Source organism: Castor canadensis, chromosome 15 (genome assembly GCF_047511655.1).
Source record: "Castor canadensis chromosome 15, mCasCan1.hap1v2, whole genome shotgun sequence".
In the NCBI taxonomy this organism is placed as follows: Eukaryota; Metazoa; Chordata; class Mammalia; order Rodentia; family Castoridae; genus Castor; species Castor canadensis.
In genome coordinates, this window is record NC_133400.1 from 55,980,861 (window position 1) to 56,008,811 (window position 27,951).

The 27,951-nt window shown below is 35.2% G+C and overlaps 1 long non-coding RNA gene and 1 pseudogene across 4 annotated transcripts in view; both read left to right on the forward strand.

Moving 5' to 3' along the window:
• Positions 1-27,951, forward strand: part of LOC141417461 (uncharacterized) — a 66,990-nt gene that overhangs the window by 12,379 nt on the left and 26,660 nt on the right. For 2 of the 4 annotated variants that reach the window (XR_012442023.1, XR_012442024.1), the window contains 3 exons: positions 6,438-6,471; positions 23,382-23,463; positions 26,766-26,992. This is a non-coding gene — a long non-coding RNA (uncharacterized lncRNA). Of the gene's footprint in view, positions 1-6,437; positions 6,472-21,230; positions 21,284-23,381; positions 23,464-26,765; positions 26,993-27,951 lie in introns of those variants that run through there. The other 2 variants (XR_012442025.1, XR_012442022.1) reach the window with 2 other exon arrangements.
• On the forward strand, positions 21,413-22,484 carry LOC109678441 (DCN1-like protein 5 pseudogene; annotated as a pseudogene).

The window sequence follows — 27,951 nt, forward strand, 5'->3', positions numbered from 1 at the left end:
TTGGATTGATGTTAGGCAAAGGTAAAGACACTGACATTGGATATGTCATACCCAGTTTGGTCGTGTTTCTGAAAGGGATGATTGGAATCTCTGTTGAATCATTACTTCAGGAAAAGTAAATATTAGTTGGAATATGGATGGAGAAACCCTGCTCTACAGAAGAGAATTTAGTTAATTCACTCAATAATAATACTGAATACTATTACACTGTGTTTTAGGATTTGAGGCTGTTGACATAAAACATACAGCCCTGCCATTAGGATTAGATGGGCACAATAACATGACTCCCAAACACCTGATAAAGGACACAGGATACACAATGCATGAGAAATTCTGTGACAGAAGGAAATGTCTGTGGATCCAATTAATGTTTGAGTGAGTTTTGGAGAGTACTGGGGTTCATGTGGAGGAACATTTCACATGGAAGGAGTGGCACATGTGAAAGCCAAGCGAGGTGAGAAGGAAGAGGCTACTGTGTATTTGCTCTTGTCATTATAGGTATACCTACACTGGATCCTTTAAGACTTTCAGTTCTTTTGAGAAATATAGAAAAATAATAAATTGAAACTGTTGTTTTGCAGGGTGTCCTCACACAGCTTATGCCTGCTGTAAGGGAAAACAGTCAAAGATGGCAGAATTCCTGTTTTACATTGATGAAAGTCTATATGGAATTGATAGGATGGGAAGATACAGACATTTTTCACTTTCTCAAAACCTTATTGGTGTTTCAGAGTGGGAAAAGTGACTTAAGTAGGAAATATTATATTAGTACAAAAAGATTAAGTTGTACTTATTGGAATATGGTGCAACCAGACTTCAGGTAGAAAAGCCTTTATTTAGGTTCACTAATGGAAACAATAGTGTATGATAAGATTTAATTCCACTATAGAATGGACTGTTGTTTGTTTTTCATAATCTGATTTTTTGGTTATATGTTCTTATGTTAGCTAAAGGGGTCTCATATTAGTTTTATAAATTTTAAACTTATAGTTTACTTCTTTACTCACAGTGAAATTCATCACCATTTTTTATAGTGTTTTTCACCTCTGTTTCTTTTCCCTGCTGCCTTTCAAATTCTACATGAAGTATGAGCTGGAATTGAAAACCATTTTGTATGTTAGATAATTTTTATTTTTAAATTGCTTTTGTTGAAGAATACTGATGTTATGTCATCCCTTAGTGACTGTCAATTGTATTAGCCACATATTGTTCATTTTTTCTTCTTTTACTTATGATAGGTTTTGCTGTTCTTATTTTAACTCACATGAGCGTAGGGAAGAAAATAGTTCATCATGGAAAAGCATTGCTCTTTATATTTCTGCATGAAAGCCTGGAATAGGCAGATGTTTCCTGGCCAGTCTGGGTTACATAGAACATTTAAAAAAAAATAAAAGAGCAAAAAATGTGGGAGGCATGTCTTAATTTGTAGAGTGCGTACCTAGCAAACATAAGAATTGGACATCGAAGCCCAATACTGCCAAATCTAACAACCATGAATTCTATTTAATTTTATGATAAATGGACTTCATTTGAAAATAATTTATTAGAATTATTTGTCACAAAAATATAATTTTTGTCACTAGAACAATATAAAGTATTTTATTTTTCTTAATTATTTTCTTTCCTATGTATACAATTGAAATTATGTGTTTTATGTGTTTTCAAATTCTTTAATTACAGAGATAATGCCCATATTGTTACCCTGATTTTAATTGCTTCATATGTTTAAGTGAATGACTATATATTGTTATAATATGTGGTCATAGAAGGATCAATGAGTATCTTTTAAAAATTTAATATCATTCATTTGTGGTTCTAGGGATTCCACATAGAATCTTACTCTTTGTACAAAGATAATTCAAGTTTATCCCCTCTCATCTAGAAGCAAAAAAAGTAGATATGTGAAGAGACAATTTCTCCTTCAATTAAGAAGGATAGTTTTGCTGGGTAGACTAGTCTATGTTGACAGCTGTCTTCTTTCAGGGCAGGCATTATGTCTTTCTATGACCTTCTTGCGTTTAGAATTTGTGTTGAGAAATCTGATGCTATTTTAATGGGTTTGACTTTATTTAGAAACTGCCTTATCTGTTTTGCAGCTTTCAGTATTCTTTCCTTGTTTTGATTGTGATGTATCTGGGGGTGTTTATTGTTTGTCCTGATAGTTTGGTGTTTTGTAAGCTTCTTGTACCTGGATGTTTTTCTCTTTTTCAAGGTTGGGGAAGTCTGCAGCTATTATTTTATTGAATAGGTTATCTATGACTTTACTTTGCATCTGTCCTTCTTCTATACATATGGTTCATAGGTTTGTTCTTTTCATGTTGTCTAAGATGTCTTGCATGTTCCATTCAGGTTTTTCCTTTGGAAATTTTCCTGTTCTTTGATGGATCTAATTCTTCTACTTTGTCTTCTGTTCCTGGTACTCTGTTTTCAACTTGTTCCATTCTATTTGGCATGCTTTCAGTTGAGATTTTTATTTGGGATGTTGGATGTTCATTTTAGACTGATTCTTTTTCAGGATTTCTATATCTTTATTGAGTTCCTCTTTCATATCCTGCAAGGTCTTCTTAACTTCATTCATCTGTTTGTGTGAATTCTTTTTGAGCTCTTTTAGTTGCTTATACATGTACTCTTTGGGATCAGACTCTTGTTTTTTTAATTGTTTATACATTTATTCATATGTGTACACATTGTTTAGACCATCTCTCTCCCCATCCCTACATCTCCTCCCCTCACTTCTAGGCAGAACTGTTCTGCCCTCTACTCCAATTTTGTTGAAGAGAAAACATAAGAGGTAATAAGAAAGACACAGCATTTTTGCTAGCTTGAGATAAAGATGGGTGTTCAGAGAGATTCCTAGCATTGTTTCAGTGCACTTGTGTATTACAACCTGAAGTGGTTCATCTTTCCCAGACTTCTTCGCTACTTCCTGGTCACCTTCCCATAGTGGCTTCTGTCAGTTTAAGATTACTTTATTAGCTCCTCTACAGTGGTCCTCTCAAACATTTTCAAGTTTTTGGGTTTTTTCCCTTTCTTTGTTTCTCCTGTGTGCATTCTCCCCTTAGTGTGTGACTCATGTCTTATAACATTACTGCATTTGTTTTAGGTGTATAATCTGCATATGAGGGAGGACATAGGATTTTTGACCTTTTGAACCTGGCTAATTTTGCTTAAGATGATGTTCTCCAGTTCCATTCATTTACTTGTGAATGACAAGATTTCATTCTTCTTTGTGGCTGAGTAAAATTCTATTGTGTATCAATACCACATTTTCTTAACCCATTCATTGGTAGTAGCATGTTGGCTGTTTACATAACAATATTATGAATAGTGTTGCAACAAACATGGGTGTGCAGTGCATTTGGAATAACCTGACTTGCATTCCTTTGAGTATATCCCTAAGAGTGATATTGCTGGATTATATTGCAGACCTATGTTAATTTTTTAGGAAGCCTCCATATTGTTTTCCAAAGTAGTTGTACTAGCTTACATTCCCACTAACAGTGTATGAGGGTTCCTTTTTTCTAGCATCTTCACCAACATTTGTTGTTGGTGGTGTTTTTGATGATAAGTCTTCTAACAGGAATAAGGTAGAATCTTAATGTGGTTTTTATTTGCATTTCTTTTATGGCCAGATATGGTAAGCATTTTTTCATGTGTTTTTTGGCCATTTGGACTTGTTCCTTTGGGAAGGTGCTGTTTAGTTCAGTTGCCCACTTCATTATTGGATCATTAATTTTGGGCGAGTTTAGGTTTTTGAGTGCCCTGTATTTTCTGGTTATCAGTCGTTTGTCTGATGTATAGCCAGTGAATATTTTCTTCCACTCAGTGGGTGGTCTCTTTAATTTAGAGACCATTTCTTTTGTTGTACAGAGCTTTTAAATTTCATGTAGTCCCATTTGTCCATTCTTTCTCTTAGTTGCTGGGCAACTAGTGTTCTACTGAGGAATTACCTTCCTGTACCTATTGCTTCCAGAGTATTCCCTGCTCTTTCCTGTATTAACTTCAGAGTTCCAGGTTCTTGATCCATTTTGAGTTAATACTAGTGAAGAGTGATAGGCATGGATCTAGTTTTAGTTTTCTGCCACAGATAACCACTTTTCCCAGCAACATTTGTTGAAGAGACTACACTTTTGTGTTTCCTGTTTGAGCTCATTAATCATTCTTTCTATTATTTTTTAGAATTACAAATTTAGTGTTTCCTTTTGTTCACTGTTGTTTAGATCCTTAGTGGTAGAGTTAGTTTTTGAGGGGGAACAGTTTTGTTCTTCATATTTTTGTGGTGTTGAGATTTATTCATCTGAGCTTTTTTTCTTTTTTCTTTTTTTTTGTTTTGGTGTTCTAGTCCCTTGTGTTCCCTTAGTTGGGGATTTATGAAGCATTGTACAGGACTGGGTGCTGCTTGAGCTCTGGTGTGTTTTCTTGTCTCAAAATGGGGTAATAATTGCTCAATATCAGTCCTTTTAGCTTCTTACTCTCAAGATGTTGAATTTTTTCCCCTGTTCCACACAGGGAAAAAAAGGCTCAGCTACTAAAGCTTCCTCAGGAATTGAACTGCAGCCTTGAGGATGCAGTAATCCCTGATGAAGAGCAGTTACTGTTACTGTTCCAGTATGTTTGGCTTCCAATTAGAGCAAAGATGAATCTTTGTGGTACTAGAAGCTTAAATGTAATTGGAGTGTGGTAGATCAGAGACAGAGGGAAAGTTCTTGAGGTTAATAAGAGGTGAAAATTTTATTTGGTAAGAGAGGATGGTGATTAAACTAATCTGAGGCATTAATTAACAGACAGGTGAGAGTTGTTAGAAGAGATCAGGTGAGTAATATATACATGGGAAAATGTTGGAGAAGTAGACAAACAAATATAAAGTACTCAGAGCTGAAGAACAAAGAGGATGAAGAAAAACTGGGATTCCCTTCATCTATTGGAATTCTTAGTAGTGAAGGGGAGTTGTGGAAGGGAAGAAAAAGAGAGGGATCATTGATATTTAAGGCATTGTTCTGGTGATTGATAGGTGGTTTGAATTGGGGAGAGTGGAAGAAAGGAGAGGAGAAGAGAGGTTTGGGGTCACAAACTTGCAGACATTTCTCCATGTATTCTGTTGCTTCCATCTGTTCAGGTTCCTGTAGAGTTCTGCTCACTGCCTTTTGGTCTTGGGATGTGACTTTTCAGGGCTCATAGTTTCCAGTACCTTTAGGTTTGTGGAGTTCAGCCCAGAGTTTGGAGCTATCAGCAAACCACCACCTTGAATCAGATTCCAGTGTGTATCAACTAAACAGTTGTTTAGGTCATTGAGAAAATGGCAGATTTTTGTTATGTAAACTAGAAAAGTAAAACATTGACTGTGTAGCAGATATTATTAGTTTTGGATTATAAAGTTTTAAAGTATTGAAAATGTTGCTTCCTTGTAACAACAGTATCATTGATATGTATTGTGCGGTCAATAAGTTCTTGATGAATGCAAGAATGACTAGTTGAATAGATGAATGATGCCTGTTGAGGAAGTTCTTTAGAAAAATTAAATCTCTAATTGTTAAAGTAGGTTGCCGCAATTTCTTAGGTCTTTAATTTTTATTTTTATTTAAAAATATTTGCAAGCTGGGCGTGGTGGTCATTCCTGTAATTCCAGCACTGGGAAGGCTAAAGCAAGAGGATTTTGAGTTCTAAACCACTGTGGGCTACATTTTGAGATGATACATTATAATATGCAGAAATTATTCTTAATTATAAAGAAACATAAATGATAGTGTGGGTTCATCTTCTATTAAGTCACTTTTAAAAACTTGAAGATAAATATTACTTTCCACAGCATGTTGTGAACCATGTATTGTGGAGCCAGAATTCCTGAACCTGGAGTCTGGGTTTGCCACCAACCAGGTGTCTGGGCTTGGGCAAGTTCCTTGGCCTTCCTATGCCTAATTTCTGCCTCTTTAAAATACTACAGGTTGTCAATCTCACAGTAGTGTTCTGAACATTAAAATGAGATTTACATATGTGCAATGTTTACAGTAATGTGTAATAATTCCATAGTAGGCCCTGTAGCATCCTAACTGCTATTATCCTTAAGAGAGAGTTTGTATCAAATTATCATATGTGAACTAAAGAAATATTTTGCAAATGGGTTATATAGGAATAGAAGAAAAAATGCTGGTATATTTTTGACTGCCAAATAATGTTATGCTTTTCCTTTTGCTTTGAGTGACAGAAAGTTGGATCTGAATTTCTTCTTTATTATGTTATTAAGAGCAGTATTATATTTGTCCCTTATATTATTCTTTTTGTTTATAGTTGAATCCTCCTCAAGAAAATTATCTCATTTGGAATAGATTATGAATCATTTGAATAGGATGAAGGAAATAAAATGTAGATATTTAATATTTAGTTATTCTTTATATTTGGCATAGTTAATATTTGTCTAAACACATTTTATGTTTTTCCAGGCTTGCAAAGAAAACTTCTAGTGCAGAAAACAAGGTACAGTAAAAATAATAAAAAACAGTACTTATTTTAAAAGTGAAGTATAATAGTCATTATTATATTATAAAAATAAATAGAAAGTATAGTGAAAGAAATAAAAATTAAAATAGGCTATTTTATATGTAGAGGCATTTATTTTGAATATGTGAGAAAGTGATTAAGAGACAAGTTAACCTTTTACTTAAACGAGCTCTTTACAGAAGTACCCGCATTTCAGTTTATAAGAGGATGAATAATTGCCAGTTTTATACATATTTAGTACATGGAATAATATTTAGGACACATCTGAAAATAGTATTATATATTGTACAGGACCAAAAAAAGTAATTTCTATGTAGGATTATCATGCATAACTGAGCCATCAGAAATAACATCAGAGGTTAGTGAAGAGCCTGACTGTGAGGAAACATTGCTGCCAATCAAGCTGCTTGGCATGCAGAGTAAAGGTAGGATCACTGTATAAATATAAGTCCTTTTGATGCATATTATAATGTGTGTACATAGCATAGTGGTGTGCAATAGAACACTGATATCTTATAGTGCTGATCATGTCACAAATGTGCTTTACATGAAATTAGAATGAGATCTACTGTCCATTCTCAGTGAAAGAACTATGATCATCCTCATTTACTTTTCTGAAAATTGAAGCCTCCAGGTCTGTTATGTTAATTATCCTCATCTATGCCTTTATCATTATTGGATCAGGTAACAATTGTTACTACTTGGAGTACTGCAGCAACCTTAGCACTGTTTTTCCTGCTACCCACCCACATCCTGTGATTATGGTCTGCTCTGCAACCATCATGATATCATTTGAAAATTCAGGACTCACTGTTTTTATCCCTTGCTTAAAGCCTTCTATTAGTCCTCATGCCTTAGTTTTAAAAATCTCACTGCTCTAAGTTTATCTTGCATCTCTCTTCATCCCAACCACTGTCTTAGATGTCTGTACTTTCAAGAAAGATTGTTTTAAATAATTTTAGTGAGGTATGTTTTTATTTGATTAAATATATATATATATATATATATATATATATATATATATATATATATATATATAGTAAGGTTTGATATATCTATCACACTTGTTTAATCACCACAATCCAGATATTTAACTAATCCAAAGCATCATCCATGAAAGTCTCTTCATGACACTGTGTTCCATTATGTAGAGACTATCAATTTGTTTTCCAAAGTATTTGTAACATTTTCTATTCCTATTAGACATATATGAGGCTGTCAGTGACAAGACATAAATGACATGTTCATTTGAGGCAAAAATAAAGGAAGAGTTAATTGAAAAAGAAGAGCCATATAATAAAGAACTCAAAGTGAGAAAAAAAAGTGAAATCTGTCTTAGGAGAGCAAATATGAGATTGATGTCATCAAGAGGAAACTTGAATGAGCTAAATTAGTCTTGTGTAAAAACTTCCTATTTCTAACTATATTTCATCAATATTACTTAAACTATCATATATATCATTATATATGTATATTCAGTCATTTTTTCACATAAAACAGGGATATCATCTGAGAAATGTGATGTTTGGCTCTTTGATCCTGTGAAATATCATAATAATGTACTTATACAACCTAAGATATCCACCATGTCCCTAGGCCATGCAGTCTCCTGGACCAGCATTGCACATGCTGTCCATGGTTGACTGACACATTGTTGAGCAGCACATGGCCATTATGTACACAGAGCTGAAAGTGTTTATTGTTAGTCTCTATGCCTAATTGATGTTCTGAATTCCTTTCTGAATGAAGCAATAGAAGATAAATTGTATTTAATCACTAAACTATATATTAGTTGGCCATTTATGTTCAAATACAGATTTACTTGCTTTTAAAATATAATGAAGGTAGTCAAATGTGATTTTGTCATTTTTATTAGCATATATTCACTGTATGGGGAGGATTGATTTTGATAATTCTGAATAACCTTACATTGTACATTGTTTTGATCACCCTCTCCATGTCCCCCTCAGCCCCCTTCCTGCCCCACTTGAAACAATTGCAAAAGATTTCATTTTCTATTTTGTATAAGTATATGAACTACATCAACCATATTCCCTCACCTTCATATCTTCCATTCACCCTTACCACTCCTACAAGTACCACCCCTCCTTAAGGTACCTATTTTAATGTCATGTCCTTCATTTTTTTATGTCATTCAATGCTTATTTTAATTCCATCATGATCCAAACAAACTTATTAATACTCATTATTATTATTGTTGTACTGGGTGTGCATTGTGACATTTACAAAAGTTGTTACAATATATCATAGTCAAATTCACCCCCTCCATCATTCTCCTTTGTTCTCCCCTCCCTCCATTTCTGGAATAGTTTCAGCAGGTCTCATTTTTCCATTTACATGCATGTGTACAGCCTTTTTACATACATGTGTTACCAACCCCCCAGACAGGACCTGTTCTTTCTTCCTGTTCTCCATTTTTATATTAAAAAATTGTGTTTGTTTAACATAGGGTGTTTCATTGTGACATTTCCATGCATGAATGTATCATAACCTGAATTGGTTCATCCCTTCTGTTTTTTTCCTTTCTACCTTAGTGCCCTTTTCTTGGTGATTTCAACAGGTTTAAACATTCTACATTCTTGTATAGGAAGTACATCAAAGTCAGTTCCCCATGGGCTTTCTTGATGTATCTCAGCTATGAATATACTATATTTGATCAGTTCAATATCCTCTATTACTCTCTCTTACACTTTCCCTCCCGACCCTATTACTCAATAGCATTCAGTATGTGCTCTTATTATACCATCTACTTGCACAGATGCAATGTTTCTTAATACTGTTGACTGTCTATCATTCTCATATCTTTTACCTCTTTCCCTGAGTAAACATATTGTCACTTAAAAAATATATATATTTTTTTTTTGGTTGGTAGTATGCATTTGAATTCAGGGCTTCATGCCTACTAGGTAGGTGAAGGGGTCACTGTTTCTTATGCTCCCTCCATTGCTGGGTGAAGCTTTTCTTTCTCACTACTTGGTTATTGCTGGACCTAACTGGACTGAACTGGGGGCAGGGGGTGACTAGAGATGTAGAAAAGACACAGGATAGACAGACAGACAGATAGAAAGTTGGGGTCAGGTGTGTTGGGCATCTGGGTGGAGACACCCGACCCTAATTGCTTCTTTTCTCTATCTTGATTCTTTAAGGCATTTCTCCTTGTAGTTCTTTAAAACCTTGCTTAAAACCTCTTTCCTTAGGCTCCCACTGTCCCATTTGCCCTTAGCTTATCTTTTGCTTAACTGCTCTTAAAGTCTTTTGCCCCCAGGCTTGCATTGTCTCATCTGCTCTTTAGCCTTCATTTTTTTATTATAATTCATTTATTCACATATGCATACATTCTTTGGATCATTTCTACCCCCTCGTTCCCCACCCTCTTCCCCCCTCCCCCCTCGCTTCAAGGCAGAACCTGTTTTGCACTTTTCTCCACTTCTATTTAAGAGTGGAAATAAGCAATAATAAGAAAGACATAGAATTTTTGCTAGTTGAGATAAGGGCAGCTAAACAGAGAGATTCCTAGCATTGCTTTCATGAACAAATGTGTTACAACCAAGGTTGATTCATCTCTAACATATCTTTACACTGGTTCCTGATCCCCTTCTCATGTTGACCTCTGTCGCTTTAAGGTTTCTGTATTAGTTCCTCTGGAGAGGAGACATCAAATTCTTTCATGTTTTGGGTTTTCTACGTATCTACATACCTGCCATATGTGTTCTCCCCTTTCATATGACCCAAGTCCAGCGACATTGCTTCATTTGCACTTGATCTAACATCTGCATATGAGGGAGAACATATCATTTTTGGTCTTCTGAGTCTGGCTAACCTCGCTCAGCATTATGTTCTCCAGTTCCAACCATTTACTTGCAAATGATAAGATTTCATTCTTCTTCATGGCTGAGTAAAATTCCATTGTGTATAAATACCACATTTTCCTGATCCATTCGTCAGTAGTGGGTCATCTTTGTTGTTTCCATAACTTGGCTATTGTGAATAGTGCTGCAGTAAACATGGGTGTGTAGGGGCCTTTGGAGTAACCTGTGTCACATTCTTTTGGGTATATCCACAGGAGTGAGATTGCTGGATCAAATGGCAAATCTATGTTTAAATTTTTAAGAAGCCTCCAAACTTTTTTCCAGAGAGGTTGCACCAGCTTGCATTCCCACCAGCAGTGTATAAGGGTTCTTTTTCCCCACATCCTCACCAACACATGGTGGTGGTGTTTTCAATGATGGCTATTCAAACAGGGGTGAGGTGGAATCTTAGTGTACTTTTGATTTGCATTTCCTTTATGGCTAGAGATGGTGAGCATTTTTTCATGTGTTTATTGGCCATTTGAGTTTCTTCATTTGAGAAAGTTCTATTTAGTTCATTTGCCCATTTCTTTATTTGTTCATTGATTTTGGGAGAGTTTAGTTTCTTAAGTTCTCTGTATATTCTGGTTTTCAGTCCTTTGTCTGATGTATAGCTGGAAAATATTTACTCCCAATCTGTGGGTGGTCTCTTCAGTTTAGAGACCATTTCTTTAGTTGTGCAGAAGCTTTTTAATTTTATGTAGTCCCATTTGTCCAGGAAGTCCTTGCCTATACCTATTACTTCCAGATTGTTTCCTGCTCCTTCCTGTATTAACTTCAGAGTTTTGGGTCTGATATTAAGGTCCTTGATCCATTTGGAGGTGTTAGTACTACAGGGTGATAAACATGGATCTAGTTTCAGTTTCTGGTAGATGGATAACCACTTTTCCAAGCAATATTTGTTGAAGAGGCTGTCTTTTCTCCATTGTATATTTTGGGCACCTTTGTCAAAAATAAGGTGTGTATAGTTGTGTGGATTCATGTCCAGGTCCTTTATTCTGTTCCCTGGTCTTCATGTCTGTTTTTGTGCCAGTACCATGCTTTTTTATCACTACTTCTTTGTGATATAATTTGAAGTCAGGTATTCTGATACCTCCATCATTGCTCTTTTTGCTGATTATTGCCTTGGCTATTTGTTGTCTCTTGTGTTTCCAAATGAACTTTAGGGTTGATTTTTCAATCTTTGTGATGAAAGTCATTGGGATTTTGATGGGAATTGCATTGAAAATGTAGATTGCTTTTGGTAGTATAGCAATTTTTACTATGCTGATTGTACCAATCCATGAGCACAGGAGATCTTTCCATCTTCTGTAGTCTTCCTTAATCTCTTTCTTCAGGGGTTTGTAGTTCTCCTTATACAGGTCATTTACATCCTTTGTTATGTTTACTCATAGGTATTTGATTTTTTTGAGGCTATTGTAAATGGAATTGTTTCCATATACTCCTTCTCAGTTTGTTGTTGGTCCATAGAAAAGCTAAAGCCTTGGTGCTAAAACTTGCAAACAGCTGCCTACAACCTGCATAGGCATACCTCTTAAAGTCATGCACTAGTCGCATGTTCTCTTTGGTTGTTCTTTAGTTTTAGCTTTCTTAAGGCCTATGTATGAAGTTCTTTCTCAGCTTTGCTTTCTGAATCCTATGTTAAAGTTCTCAGTGCAGACTTTCTATCAACCCCTCTTTAGCATTTTCCCTTCAACAATTCTTTTCCCTTCAGCAATTTTTCCCTTCAATAATTCTTTTTCCTTCCAAAAGATTCCCACATCAAAAGGCCCAAAGTAAAATCTTCTTTCCAATATTCAAAGGCAAAAAGCTCCCCAAATCAAAAAGCCAAATGCCAATCAAAAATTCCAAAGGCCCAAAAGCCCAATGTAAAGCCCCAAAAGGCAAAAGCCCTTAAAGGGCCCTCGCCCTCCTTCACTGGGCTTTTTATAAAAGTGGCAAACAGGGTGGAGCAGAGGCTCTTGGTGGGGGCATGATATTGTAACAGGAGAAGCCTGCATTCCTGATTCTCTGAACACAAGCCCAGGAGACACAGCTGTTCTTCCTTTCCCTGTTTTATGCCTGAGGGCTGTGCCTATCTGGGCCTACAGGTAAAAGCAATTAACTGCATCTCACCTTGCTTGTGTGTAGTTCTAATAGGCTTTAATCCTCTCCCCACACGTAGGCACTGTAGCATTTCAGCCACTCCAGCAGCCTTTCTTCTGTTGGGTAATTTCGAGATATGGTCTCTTGACCTATTTGCTCATGCTAGCTTTGAACAATATCCTCCTGATCTCTGGCTACTGAGTAGGAAGGATACAGGCAAGAGCCACAACATATTTTATATGTAAATATGTATAAGATCATGTTTGTTTTGGTTTAGATGTTTCTCTTTTGGATCTATCTTCTACATATGAGAGAAAATATGTGGCCATTGTCTTTCTGAATCTGGCTTACTTCACTTAAAATACTATTTTCTAATTTCATCCATTTACCCACAAATGACATAACTTCATTCTTACTTATGGCCAAATAAAGTTCCATTGTGTATATATACCACATTTTGTTAATCTATTCATGGGTTTTAGGGCATCTGGTCTGTCCCCGTATCTTGGCTATCAGTTACATGCTACTTAGTACAGGAGCTGCCATTTGCATTGGGCTACATGATCATTATCCACTGAGCTGTCCTGAGAGAAATTAAACTATAAATTATTATGGGTGAATGAAAATACTCTTGGCTAGAGGGATTAGTGAGAAATTCATGAACTAGTGAGGATGAATTCCGGATCTCATGTTCTCCATTTGCTGCCACATTCTAAAGTGTGAGAAATGATCGAGTGCACCTTGAATGGGAGACCTCTTCCATTGGCATGTCCCCTGCCTAAAAGATCCATTTTTTTAGAACATAGACTAGAATCCTAATACTAATGTTATTATAAAGTATTACATATAGCTCTCTCTTTGTATTGAAAACTTCTCAGTGCTTTATGCAAGTTTTCTAATTTAATCTTCCAAACAGTTCTATAAGATAGAAACTATTATCACTACTGCAAAAATGATGACACCAAGACCGAGAAAATCAGGCTGCTCATGACCCCACAGCTAGTAACCTTGGAGCTTGTATTCAGACCATGCATACTGGTCCCTGCACAGATATAGACTCTTATTGCATGAGATATCAAACTGTCACTAATTCATCCTTTTACTTTTTATCACTAGTTTCAGAGTAACAATTATATGTAGTAATACTTTAATTCACAATTAATATGGCGGTGAGTTGAATACAAAAACATAAATCACACCATAGGTATTTTTTCTTTTATACCCTTTTACAATTTTTTTCAGTGTGAAGGTATCTGATAAAATATACTTAAAAATAATACGTTTTGGTCCAAGACTAGGGCTCCACAAATATTTCTGTAAAGGGTCGCATGGTATGATAAGGTACTCATGGGCCATGGGATCCCTACTAAAAGAGATCACTGAATTCTGTATCACAAGAGAAACTACAAACAACATGCATATGATGCATGCAGAAAAAGAAACAGGATGGGAAGATTTGTGCTAGATTATTAGTAGTGATTTTTTCCTATTTGTTTTAGTTGCAGAAAACAGAGGGTGAACACACGAAGACTGGAGAATGTGCTGAGGAGTGGCACGATAACCTTCAAAGTATAATTTAAAGCAGCATACAAAGTAACTTGAATGTTTATAAAGCAATTAAAATTTGTATAGCAGTATATGAATTAAATCATTTGTGATGAAAAGTATACCTGTGTGAAGCCAGGGAGAAATTTCTGCTTGACTTTGTCTGAAATGCATAATTTATTGCTAGGGACACAGCTCCAGGGTAAATTGCATATATTGTATTATTATGATATTCACCAACTGTCACTCTCACCTACTGGTGTCAACCCTAAAACACAGTCCCTATTTGAAAATCATGTCATATTGTACTTTTGTTCAGTGTAGATTCCACATATAAGCAAAAACATGGAATTTTTTCTTTCTGAGCTTGGCTTATATTGCTTAACATCATGTTCTCCAGTTCCATCCATTTTCCTGCAAAGGACATAATTTAATTTTCTTTATGGTTGAATAATGCTCCATAATATATATGTACACATTTTATTTATGTAATCAGTGGTTGTTGGGCAGTTAGGCTGTATCCATATCTTCTCTATTATAAATAGCGCTGCATTAAATATGGGGGTGCAGATATCTCATCTGTGTACTTACTGCCATTTTGACTGGGGTAATAGGAACTCTCAGTGTTGTTTTGATTTGCATTTCCTTTAAGGCTAATTATTTTACATTGCCCATTGATACTTCTTTTTTTCTGAAAACTACCTGTTCAAGTCAATTAACCATTTCTTCATTGGATTATTTGTTCATTTGGTGTTTAATTTTTTGAGCTTTTTATATGTTCTGAATATTATTCCTTTGTCTGAAGAATAGTTTGCAAGGATTTTTCCCCATTCTTTAAGTTGTCTTTTGAGTCTGGAAATTGTTTTCTTTGATGTGTAGAAGCTTTTTATTTGATGTAAGCACATTTGTTAATTCTTATTCTTACTTGTTGAGCTATTGGAGTCCTATTCATGAGGTTGTTTCTTACATCTGTGTATTCCAGGGTTTTCTCTGTGCTGTTCTATAGTACTTTCAGTTTTTAGGTCTTACATTAAAGGTCTTGATCCACTTTGAATTGATTTTATTCCAGGGCAACCGAGGGATCTAGTTTCAGTCTTCTACATGTGGATATCCAATTGTCCCAATATCATTTGTTTTACAGATGCTCTATTCTTCAATACATGGTTTTTGTTTCCTTGTCAAAGATAAGATGACTGTAGCTGTGTTGCTTTACTCTGGCCCTTCTGTTCTGTTCCACTGGCCTTCATGGCTATTTTTGTGTCAATATCATATTGTTTTGTTTAGTAAGGGTCTATCATAAAATTTAAAGTTAAATATTTTGTTACTTCCAAGATAACTCATTTTTGCCAGGGTTGCTTTCACTTTTTCAGCAATTTTATGCTTCCATATGAATTTTATTTTAGTTTTTTTATTTTAATTTTCTGTGGCACTAGAGTTTGAACTCAGAGCATCATGCTTACAAGGCAGGTGTTCTGCCACTTGAGCCATTCTGCCAGTCCAGTGAAAAATGTAATTGTTATTTTCATGAGAATTGATTGACTCTCTAGAGTGATCTTGGTAGTGTAGCCATGTTCACAATATTAATTCTGCCATCAACATGGAATGTCATTCACCTTCTAATGTCTTCAGTTTCCTTTTCAATGTTTTATAGTTTTCACTGTAGAGGTCTTTCATCTCCTTAGTTTATTCTTAAGCCACTTTTGAGGCTACAGTGAGGGGAATAGTTTTCCTGATTTCTTTAGCTCCCTGTACAATGTTTCTATACAGAAGAACTGCAGATTTTTGTATGTTGATTTTTATATCCTGCTACTCTGCCAAACGTGTTATCAGGTCATAAGATTTTATGGAGTCCTTAAGTTCTTTAAAATATAGAGTCAAATCATCTGAAAATGGGGATAATTGGAGTTCTTCACTTCCTATTTGTATCCCTTATATTTCTTTTTTTCCCTTAGTTCTCTGGCTGTGAGTTTCTCCAAATATTTTGAGGAGTATTGGTCTTTGTTCTTCTTTAAAATTCTGGTAGAATTTGTCAGTGAATTCATCTGGGCTTATGCTCTTTTTTGTTGGTACCTTTCTTTTAGGGCACTGTAAGCAACTGATAGCCTCTTGAGTAAATATAGACAGTCAGATGCGTCTACAAATTTATCCACTTTTTCTAGATTTTCCATTTATTAAACATAAACTTTGCAAATATTCACTAATGGTCCACTGGATTTTCATTGCTATTTGTTGTGATATTCCTTTTCTCATCTTTGTGCATTATCCTTAAAACAGAATTAAAAACATGATGCAGTCATCAGATAGTCTACATTTCATATTTTCAGAATTTGTAATTATCTTTGAGCATTTATTTTGACATTATGTGGAATTTTCAAATGTGATCTGAAAATAATTTTGAAGTATATACATATTTACATGTGTATAAATGTATATATATGTGTATAAATGTACATATATGTATATATATATATATATACACATCATTGGCTGACTTTAGAAGACCCTTAGTTAATACATACAGTAAGACAGCAAAAAATGAATACGGAGCAAAATTTCTCTTTGTGTAGTGTGAAAATATAGGAATATTTTAGGAAATACAAAAAGTATCTGTTACTATTTGTTTCAGTAGTGAAACAGTTTAAGAACAGGGTGACTTAATTCACAAGCACTCTACCATTGAGCTACCTTCCAGCCCTCAACTTCTTTATATTCAAAGGACACTACGTTGTCTTATGGCTGAGAAGTTGAAAATTACTCCATAATGTTCTCTGTTTCCTTACTGAGGAAAGGAAAATTAAGATTTAATACTAAACTGATTTAAAAATACTCAAAGCTACCACTCTCAGAATCAGCTAATTGAAATCAGGTAAAATTTCTCATTTTGATGATCATATCAAATATTTCCAGTGGTTTTTCAGGTATTACACTTCACATCCTATATGTCTCCTTCCTTCAATTCATCTCCATTCCCTAACACGAGGGAAAATTCTAAAGTGGCACACTTGAGGACTTGTGAGAATTTGGAATTGAAGGAAATTTAAAAAATCTTCTTCCTTAACATTTGCAATATCTGTATTTAAGTCATATTGCTGCTTTCCATTCATATTGCTGGTAATTAAAAAATCAGTGTTGATATTTATTAGATTCTTACTTAAAATAGTCTTTTTTCTGTCACATAATTTGTTGTTTCTTACTATCTCTTTATAAAATGCATTTTTCTCCATACTGTTCTCTAAATAGTGTCCAAAATTGAGGGATTTCCAACAACATTTACTTTCTTCATGAATCTGTGTCTTGAATAGTGGCTGGTGAGGAAAGTTTAATTTTGTGACCCTCCTCTTTCTTAGGGATAGGTTAAAGGTTAGGGAGCTGGAGTCATCTGAAAGTTTGTGTTCCCCATGTCTGCTTTTTGCAGTGGATATTGCTGGCCTTGCAAAATAGTTTCTGCCAGGTATCGAGGGGGGTGAGGGAAAGAGGGAGGGGGCAGAGTGGGTGGTAAGGGAGGGGGTGGTGGCAGGGGGGAGAAATGACCCAAGCCTTGTATGCACATATGAATAATAAAACCATAAAAATTTTAAAAATAAATAAATAAATAAATAACAAAAAAAAAAGATATTGCTGGCCTTGTTTGATAGCTGTTTGCTAGGCAGCTGTTCACTTGGCTCTCTTTCTGATCTGAGCATTAACACACTTGACATTAACACACTTGGCTCTCTTTCTGATCTGAGATTCTTTACAACACATGTATTGGGTTCCAAGTGCAAAGGTAAGGAATCATGTGGCATTCCTTATATCACAATGTATTCATTATATTGAACCAAAGATGGGCCTATATTCTACCATATTATGCTATTAAAGGATGACATGTCCTAAAACCACCACATTCTCACTTTTAGCCAGAAAGTTTTCTATTCAGCCATTTGAAAAGTGCATTTGTAGTTTACAATTCTCATTTATTATGGCTTCAGTATCAAACTTTAAGAGTGAGCAAAGGGAGAAGAGTGGGCGAATGGGGGTAGGGGGTGAGAAATGGCCCAAACAATGTAGACACATATGAATAAATGAATAAATAAAAAAGAGCAAGGTGTTAAATCCTTAACACTTCAGTTAGGGATGGGGATACTTAGGTTGAGGTTACTACAGTATGGAACCCTGAATGCAGTTTCTCCATATATGAAGAAAAAAGAAATTAGGAACCAAGTTATCAACCACTCATACACACACAAAATTCTGCTAAACAGTAAAACCCTCCTATCCTAGGAATGAAAAGGGGAGGTATCCAAGGAGGTACTGATATTTGGGTCCTCCATATGGAACTGATACTCCATGGATCTTTCTTTTACACTTTGGACACTTTGTTTTATTCTTTTCCTAAGAAATAATATTTCTTAGAGACTGAATAGTTTTCTCAGTCTATTTCCTCCCTGCAAAATGTCCAAAGTCTAATGGCATCTTTCATTTTTTTTACTGTATTATTTCTTTTAAGTTGAAGCTAAGAAGCAGTATTTTTATTACTACAATTTCCTTAAGAACTTTGAGTCTTCTGTGAATTTCATTGGGATTCATACCACTAAAAAAGCCATTTTCCCCAAACCCTAAGAAATAGCTTTTTCCTGCTTTACTAGGACAAGATCTTTATGAATTTTGTCCTCACAAGATCCTTCTGGGAATACGTAGAACCACCTTAAAGTTTGTGAAGTGTTTACCATGAACACTTGATCCTTTGATCATGTCTTCCCTTCTGGACCCTGGATTTGTCCAGAGATATATTTATTGCTTCTTATGCCAGAAGCAATATATTTTAATTATTTTGCATTCTGATATGTGGTGAGCTACACATGAGAAAGAGATGTTTGAACACAATCAATCCTGATTCATTTATATTTAATCATTTTTGTTTACCTCATACATCAATTTTACCCACTGCTGCGGTATAGCGAGAATTCCCTTTCACCAGGCTTTACTATCATCTTCACTGGCTTTGATGTCCTTGTCAGTGTCTTTGATGGCTGCAGGTTTCCACTGATATCCATGTGAAGCTCTTTTGGCTTTCTTTTCTAGGTCCTTTATTCTTCTGCCTACCTTCTGGTCTAAAGACATCCAACAAGATTCAGATTTCCATTTTTAAATGGCAGGAATTCATATTTCCTACCAGTATTTATACCAGTTATTCACATGTAATGAATGACACACATCCAAAGTTGGTGTCTCAAAGCCACATTTACTGTGTTCACAATCTGTATTGTGACTCTGAGGAAGCCCATTTCTTCTGCCTTTTCATCATCTGAGGACTGGAAATATCAAAGTCATGTTTATTCACTAGTCTGGCCATTGAAGCAGGATTTTGACCTGGTCTTTACCAGAGGAAGTCAGATGGATCAGCTAGTGGGAGATTCACCATGTTGCTTGGGTTTCCTCACAATGTCATTTCTGGATTCTAGTGACAAGCTTCCTTGCAAAAATCAGGTAGAAACTATGTAACATTTTCTAATCTGCCTTAGAAATAAAACAGCAGATTCACCATATTCTATTGACTAGAAAGCAGTTACTTAGGCTGGTTCACACTCATGGCAGGCAATTTCATAGTAGAAATGTCAAAGAATATGCAGTCATGTTTTATAATCTTCCCTCTATATTCTTATTATATTTTAAGGAACCTAATTCAGTACAAGTTAGTACTTTGAATTACCACCAAATTTTTGATGTTGTTACTTTTTCTTGGTAAACTCCTTAATTTTGTGGAATCATGTAATTAAAACCTACTGATATTAACTCATTTTTGTTCAAAAATGAAGGGATCACATTACAAAACTTTTGTACTGCCACATGTCATCGTTCCTCACTGAGACTAATTATTTTTGGCAGATTCATATAAAACACTTGCAGTTCACAAAAAGGATTATCACATCAAAATCTCCACTTTGAAATTTCTTTAATTAGAGTTATTTTTCTAAGAGGGGAGTTAGAATCATTTTAAGAAGAAAAGACCTAAAACAAATATAGAAAAAGTAATTTTTAAGGGCAAGTTCTAATATTTGTGACAAAGATCATGTACATAGAGATTTTTTGAGCAATTCAAGGGACCACATCCTATGTATCTGATGTAGACTACATTTTATTGCTTGTGACTTTATGTCAATATTTATGATTGGCTTTGTGTTAGACCATTTTCTGCCTACAGCCTTATTTATCCAACTATATTCATTTATTCATGCATGTTGCTGATGTTATAGAATAATTGAAAAATGTATCTTTGATGCATCAAGTGCTGGATAAACAAAATCAGTCCTTTCAGCAGGAGATACTACTTAGAACAACTAGAGAAAAACAACTTGAAACACTATTGGAGAATCAGAACAAGTTGGAAGAAGAAGCAAAAGAACTCAAAAATTATAAGGAAAAAAATATGGTATACCATGATCAGATAGAACAGTACAAAAGAGAGGTTGAAGATAGAGCAAAACAAATATTATCACAAAACTTTGACAAAGTCAATCAAGTTTTGCAGATAAATATATCTGTAGTGTGCTTTAATTGATTTCACTGTAAATTATATTTTGATGTATCCATTGTATTTTTCTTGTCATTCCCTTGTAGTTAATTAAAATTTCTGTTCCTCAAGTGAAATATTTCAATTTCAATTGGCATGATAGACTGAAATGGAGGTAGAGTGATTACAGTGTTCTGGGTAGTAAAGACTGGGGAGAGATCCTTAAAATTGAGTGACTGCCCCTGCCTCTTATCTGAGAATGAGCTCTGTAGAAATAAAAATGGTAGTGTTTACGTTTCAATACTGAAGAAAGTAATAAGGAGAGGAAGGGGACGACAGAGAAGCTGGGTAAAGAAATGGGAAGCCGACCTTCCGTCCATAAGGAAGACCCACCTGCAGGCCACCGGGTGACTGTACTGTTAAGGGGTGGGAATTTACAATGAAGAGCTCAGAAGTGAGCCATTACCGGCCATTGCAGAGGCCTGGTGGTTTCATAGAACATTTCTTGGTGGCGATTATTAGCATCATAATGGTTTCATAAGAAAAGTAAGAACACTCTGGAGCAGACACCAAGTTTTGTTAGCGGTCAACAAATTCGATTTCTACTTAGGTAGCGATGAGTGTGCATCGCTCCCCCTGGCCGAAAGCATGCAGAGGGGACGACAGGGGCCAAGCCCCTTGGCGCCCAGCTCCGCGCGTGTGTCACTTCCGTTCCCGGGAATGCACATCCGGGTCAAGCTGAGCCTCCTGCTCTCTGTGACTAGTGGAGGTGATGCGCTGTCCGCTTTATTTCCTCCTGGTGAGAGCTAGCCACGGCGTCCACCGGCAAAGAGCTACCGGTGTCCTAGGCAGAGGGGACCTGGGGACGGGCAGTGGCGGTGCCATGCTGCTGTGGGCTGGCGACTTTGCCGCTGTGCTTGCTGCTCTCTCTGAGGAGCGGTGCCCGCCCAGCGCTGAGCGGCCTCCCCCAGACGGCCACCCCGTTCCCCGGCTGGCCTGCCCACCCTGCCGGGGAGGGTGGAAGATGCCAGTGAAGAAGAAGAGAAAATCCTACGGGGTGGCAGTGGCAGTAGCGGAAGACGGAGGCCTCAAAAAGTGTAAAATCTCCAGCTATTGCAGATCCCAACCCCCTGCTAGACTAGTAAGAGGAGAAGAGATTTTTCAAGAAAGAAGTGCCTGGCTTGGTTTTATGAGTATGCAGGTCCCGATGAAGTTGTAGGACCAGAAGGAATGGAAAAATTTTGTGAAGACATTGGTGTTGAATCAGAAAATATTATTATTTTAGTTTTAGCGTGGAAATTGGAGGCTGAAAGCGTGGGATTTTTTGCCAAGGAAGAATGGTTAAAGGGAATGACTTCATTACAGTGTGACTGCACAGAAAAGTTACAGAACAAATTTGACTTTTTGCGCTCACAGTTGAATGATATTTCATCGTTTATGAATATATACAGATATGCCTTTGATTTTGCAAGGGATAAAGATCAGAGAAGCCTTGATATTGATAGTGCTAAATCTATGTTAGCTCTTCTGCTGGGAGGACACGGCCACTGTTCTCAGTCTTTTATCAGTACCTAGAGTATCGTGTTATAAACAAAGATCAGTGGTACAATGTATTGGAATTTAGCAGAACAGTTCACACCGATCTTAGTAACTACGACGAAGATGGTGCTTAGCCTGTTCTTCTTGATGAATTTGTTGAGTGGCAAAAAGTCCAGCAAACATCATAGCAGGAAGTATTGTGAAGAAAATGCGTACTTTTTTCATTCCCACGTGTATACAAGCTAATAAGATGAGGGAAAAAATAATCCAAAGGGTGTATTTTCAGTCATATGAAAGACTTCTCATAGTAATTTTTTTCCTTTTTTTAAAGGAAGTTTTCTTGTTACATGTGATAGGCATTGAGCCACACCTCTTATGAGACTGAATATTGATGTTTTTGTTTCAAGTTATGTTTTTAACATTTATTTTCAGAACAATAAAGATTGAGATTTGTGACAAAGGCCTTAAAGTGAAGATGTCCCTTGAGTGTCAGAGTGGTATTTATTTTTGTAAATTTGAATTCTTGAATTTTTGAGGTTCTCAGTTACCATGGATTTATGGAATTATAAAGATTGTAAGCCATGACATTGTGTTCGGCTAATGGTATGGCTCCTTATATTCAGCCTTGCACAGTTGGGAAGAATAATTAACCTGGACTTGTGGGATAATGATGTTTTGATGCAGCTAATAGAAAACATTTTTAGATAATTGAAATTGCTCCAACCTTTGGTTGTGGGTTTTTGTAAAAGTTGCCATGGTCTTATGCACATACTTTAACTAAAGTGTTGAGAATTGGAAAGATTATGTCCACTTAGTTTATTTCCTGAACATTAAATAGTATTTTCAATAAACATATTGAGAATGCTCAAAAAAAATCGGCATGATAAATACATTGATATTTCTGAATATGCATTTTCATTAGAAAATTATATTTTAAGAATTTTTTCATAAAACAAGAGTATTAGGAAGAAAATAAAATTTTGTGGTGTGGAAATTGTAATACACACTTGAATTTTTAAAAGTTTTTAAAATTGATTTTGCTATGCTTTGTGTTAATATGTTACATGGGTAACAACCTCATATCAATTCAGAGATAACTATACCAGTCATTGTAACAGCATTTGCTTAGCATGCATGAGGCCTAGTGTTCAATCCTCAAATCAAAAGAAGATTGAAGTTTTTTTTTTAATGAAATTTCAAATAAAATGCGATTTTCATGGATTATACATATTTTGAACTCTACCATCACTTCATATTCAAATTTGCTCTCTAAATCACTTGCTCAAAACTAAGGTAATCAAACATACAACAATTGTTAAAGATAAATTTTGAAAATATATCCTTTTCATTTTCCCTAGAAAAGAACAGAAGCTGATGAAAATTTAAAGCGGTCAAGAGAGAGTCAAATTACTTCATTTAAGAGTCAGATGGAATTGAAAGGTAAAGATATGAAGTTTGAGCTCACTAAACAAATCTCAAGCGGTTTCTCTTCAATCAGACAAAGAAGGCTATGAGCAAAGTTATCTTAAAGAATCTGAAATTAGAAAACACTTGTCAGACCAACTAAATAAGTAAATCAAAAGAGACTCACAGGGAATAAGTTAGGCTGATGAATTTGGCATTAAATCATCCTTTTTAGTGAGAGTGGTTCATGAGATTAGTGGGAAGTAAAGTCTAACTAGATAATAAAGATATTATATAAAGATATTTATAATAAGGTTATTATAAAGATAATAACAATAATTAGATATTTTTGAATTAGAAAATAAGTCAGTTAATTTTCTTTATAATACTAACCCAAGATAGTTATTATTTTTACCCCCATTTTTGGGGTACATGTGACTTTTACCCCTTCATATTTTCATAAAATTAATCATATCTGATAGACTCTCAGCTAAGTAATTATTAACCTCATTAATTAAGAAAGTTGTGTTTTTATTTACTTGCTTGTCAGTATTCCCTTACAGAATTTTAAAAGTTCAATTCATTTTTTTAAACACTACAATGTAAACCTAAATGTTCTAGTATTAACATTACCACTCCTCTGGGCTCATTATGCCACTTGATCAATTGACTCTCCTGGATTCTGATTGTTAGTGTTACCACTACAGGGAGGCTAGAGACAAATTGTCCTGTAGAGTGATAATAGGGAAGGACTGACACCTTCATAAAGGGATGTTTTACTCACAAAGTAAGTATGACAATTCCAAGTGGAGGTGTTTGGAAGACAGAAAGGGCAGTTTCTGCCTCAGATATCTCGGGAAGGATGTTATGAACTAATTGCCTTGGAGCTGCTTAGTTCTTTTTGATCACCTACTCAGCTCTCTCCTCCCCTAGAGTTTCCTGCTCTGTATTATCCAATGCTTGATTTCTCAAGAAATGTATACATCATGAAAGCAAATGCTTGTAAATGTCTTGGTAAGAAGTTTTAAAAGTCCAGAACTGCTTTATCAGATATAAGAATAGTATCTTTTTCTAGTCATGTTTTAATTGTATTCATTTAAGGACTACAATATGTTATTTTATTAAATTTATGCATAGTGAAATGAATATTGAAGTTCAGCAAATTACTTTATCCATCATCTGACATAGTTACTCTTCAAATGTAAGCATGTTAATAGTACTCTCTCAAACTCTCAAGTAGAGCCCTTCCCAAAGGCAGCACTGATACCTTTTGTGCCAAACACCACTGGCAGCCATTTCCCTCCTTCTTACATTGCTTGAATTACTTATTAGGTAAGAATACCACTAGAAGCACACACATATCTTTTTTATCATTTTTAATTTTTTTATTTGGATATAATGGTTGTACAAGGAAGATACATTGTGATATTTACATATGTGCTTGCAATATATCATAATTAAATTCACCCATGCCAACATTCTCCCCATCCTATCTTCCTGTAATTTAGACCAATTTCAACAGTTTTCATTATTGTATTTTCATACATGAGTACAAAATACATCCACTAAATTCGCACTTCACCCTTTTCTTATGTCCTTTCCCATCCCACAAGTGCCCACTCTTGGACAAGACCTCTTCTACTTTCCTGTCCTTCATTTTTTAAGTGCATACTGATAGTTGAAGGGAGTATTGCTTTTGTATTTCAGACCTGTATATATTGTGCCTTAGTCAGATTAATCCTCCTTTACTTCCTGTTTTTCTGTTGTTCTGCTCCACAATTATTTGACAGCTTATAAGATATTACATTATATTCATAAATAGATGAAATGTTCAGTATTATTTTGCTGTCTAACATTCTCTTTCCTTCTCCTGCCTCATGGTCTCCTCAGACAGACCCAAAATATATGTATTTATGTGTACATTTATCTGATGGATCCAGCTTCCACATATGAGGGAAAACATTTAACCTGTGACATATTGAACCTGGCTTACTTTGCTTAACATTATGGCATTCAGTGCCATCCATTTACTTGCAAACAATATAATTTCATTCTTCTGTATGGCCAAATAGTACTACATTGTGTATATATATATATATATATATATATATATATATAGCTATATATATATATAGCATTGTCTTAATCCATTCATCATTTTTGGGGCCCAAGTGATGTTTCCAAAACATGATTATTGTGACTACTGCTATAATAAACATGGACGTACATGTGACTCTATAATATCCAGCACAGATTGCTTCTGGTCTATGTCCAGGGGTGGTATCATGATATTGTATGGTAGATTTACTTATAGGTTTTTGAGGACTCTCTATACTTTTCCATAGAGGTCATAATGTTTACACACTCACCAATGGTGTATAAATGTTCCTTTTCCCCAGCATCTTTTCCAGCATTTATTGTTGTGTGTGTTATTGATAAAAGCCATTCTTACTGGAGTGAGGTGGAATGTTGATATCATTTTTATTTGCATTTCATTTATAGTCAAGTATCTTGAACATTCCTTCTCAGATTTATTGGACATTTCTATTTCTTCTTTTGAGAATTACCTTTTCAGCTCATGTGCCCATTTATTCAGTGAGTCGCTGGTCCTTTATGGGGTTGGTTTTTTGAGCTACCTGTTTATTCTGGTAATTAATTCCTTGTCAGATGTATGGCTGCCAAAGGTTTTCTCCCATTCTGTAAGCTGTCTCTTCAGTATAGAATATTTCCTTTGCAGCTAAGTTTCATCAGAGCCATTTGTCAATAATTTCTCTTAATTGCTGAGATATTGGAGTTCTCATAAAGTTATTACGTACCTATGCCTATAACTTAAATGTATTTCCTATTTCTAGTGTAATTTCACAGTTTCAGATCTTACCTTAGGATCTTTGATCCTCTTTGAATTGATACTAGTACAACATGAAAGACTAGCTTCAGTCTTCTAAAAGTGGATATCCAATTTCCTCAGTACCAGTTTTGGAAAAGGTTATCTTTTCTCCAACACATATGTTGGGCTCATTTGTCGAAAATCATGTGGTTGTAGCTGTGTGGGTTCGTGTCATTGTTTTCTGTCTTATTCCATTTATCTTCATGTATGTTTTTGTGCCAATATCAGGCTGTTTTTATTAATATGGCTCTGTAGCATAGTTTGAACTTCTTAAGAATAAATTAAATTTACAATTGTATAAGTAGGCATATTCTAATACATGTTCAGTAGTAAAACATAGTTTATTGGGAAATTTAAATTACTCAATGATTTTTTTAATAAACTGCCCATTCCATAGTATTAATTTAGGGAAAATGAGATACTAAAACTGTGCATTTTGCATTTTTGACAGGATTAACAACAGTCTAGTGGAAGACAATAACAAGTTTCTTCTGGAGAGATCACAGGTCACCATTTTACTCAACACTCTTTAGACAAGCCCTATCCCAGAGTGCACTTGTGTTGGGAATCTTCATAAAGTTTGAGGTTTAACTGAAGTTATAATCAAAGATCAGAGTGTGGTTCCTACTTCAAACCAAGGTCTTCTTTAAATGAAAGATAGAGAACTTCCAGAAGTGGGTAAGTATACAATGTCCTGTAGTTTGGGTTTCAGATTTCTGCTATAACCCTTATTTTTAAATTGGTGAACTATTGAGTCATTATGTAGATTTATGCATGATACGATTTTCTGTATTCAAAGCAACTTGTCTCCCCTTCAAAAATTTCTCCAGAGTTCTAAATTTGGATGTGTGATCATTTGCTAACTTGATCAAATGAATGTAATTAATCAGATACATTTAGAATTTCTTAAATGCATGTAAACAAGATTTTAGATGAATGTGACTGCCTATAACTATGTAGTCTGAGATGTACTGTGTTGGCAAAGATAGCCTTGCCTTCAAGTGGTGGAACAATTGAAAGGCAAATTTTATGGTTGCATCATAGAAATAGTTACAGTTAGGCAAATTTTAAGGTGCCATAACAGAGTTACTAATATGAGATAACTAATTTTAGGCAATGCTTATGGTTCCATGATAGAGATAAATACTGTGAGGTAAATTTTTCTGGGTCATCTGAGCTATAACTATTGTGAGGAAAAGTTACAGTGCCATCACACAGGTAACTACAGTGAAGCAAACTTTAAGGTACTATAAAAGAGGTAATTTCTGTGAGCCAAAGGTTTCTGTGGCATCATAAAGGTTAAGCAATTTGAGAAAAAGTTTCTGGATCCATCATATAACCTAATTACTGTGAGTTAAATGTCATGGTTCTATTACAGAGGTAAACACTATGAAGTTAATGTTATGGTGACATCATAGAAGTAATTACTATGAGTCGAAATTTGCAGTATTTACATAGATATAAACAATTTTTAGTTAAATTGTCCCATGTCATCAGAGATGTAATCACTGAGAGGCAAACAATATGATGTCATCATACATGTAACTAATGTGACAAATTTTCTAAGCCTTCATAGATATTAGTAATGTGTGAGGCAAAAATTATGATGCTATTATAGATTATCTATAATATCTATA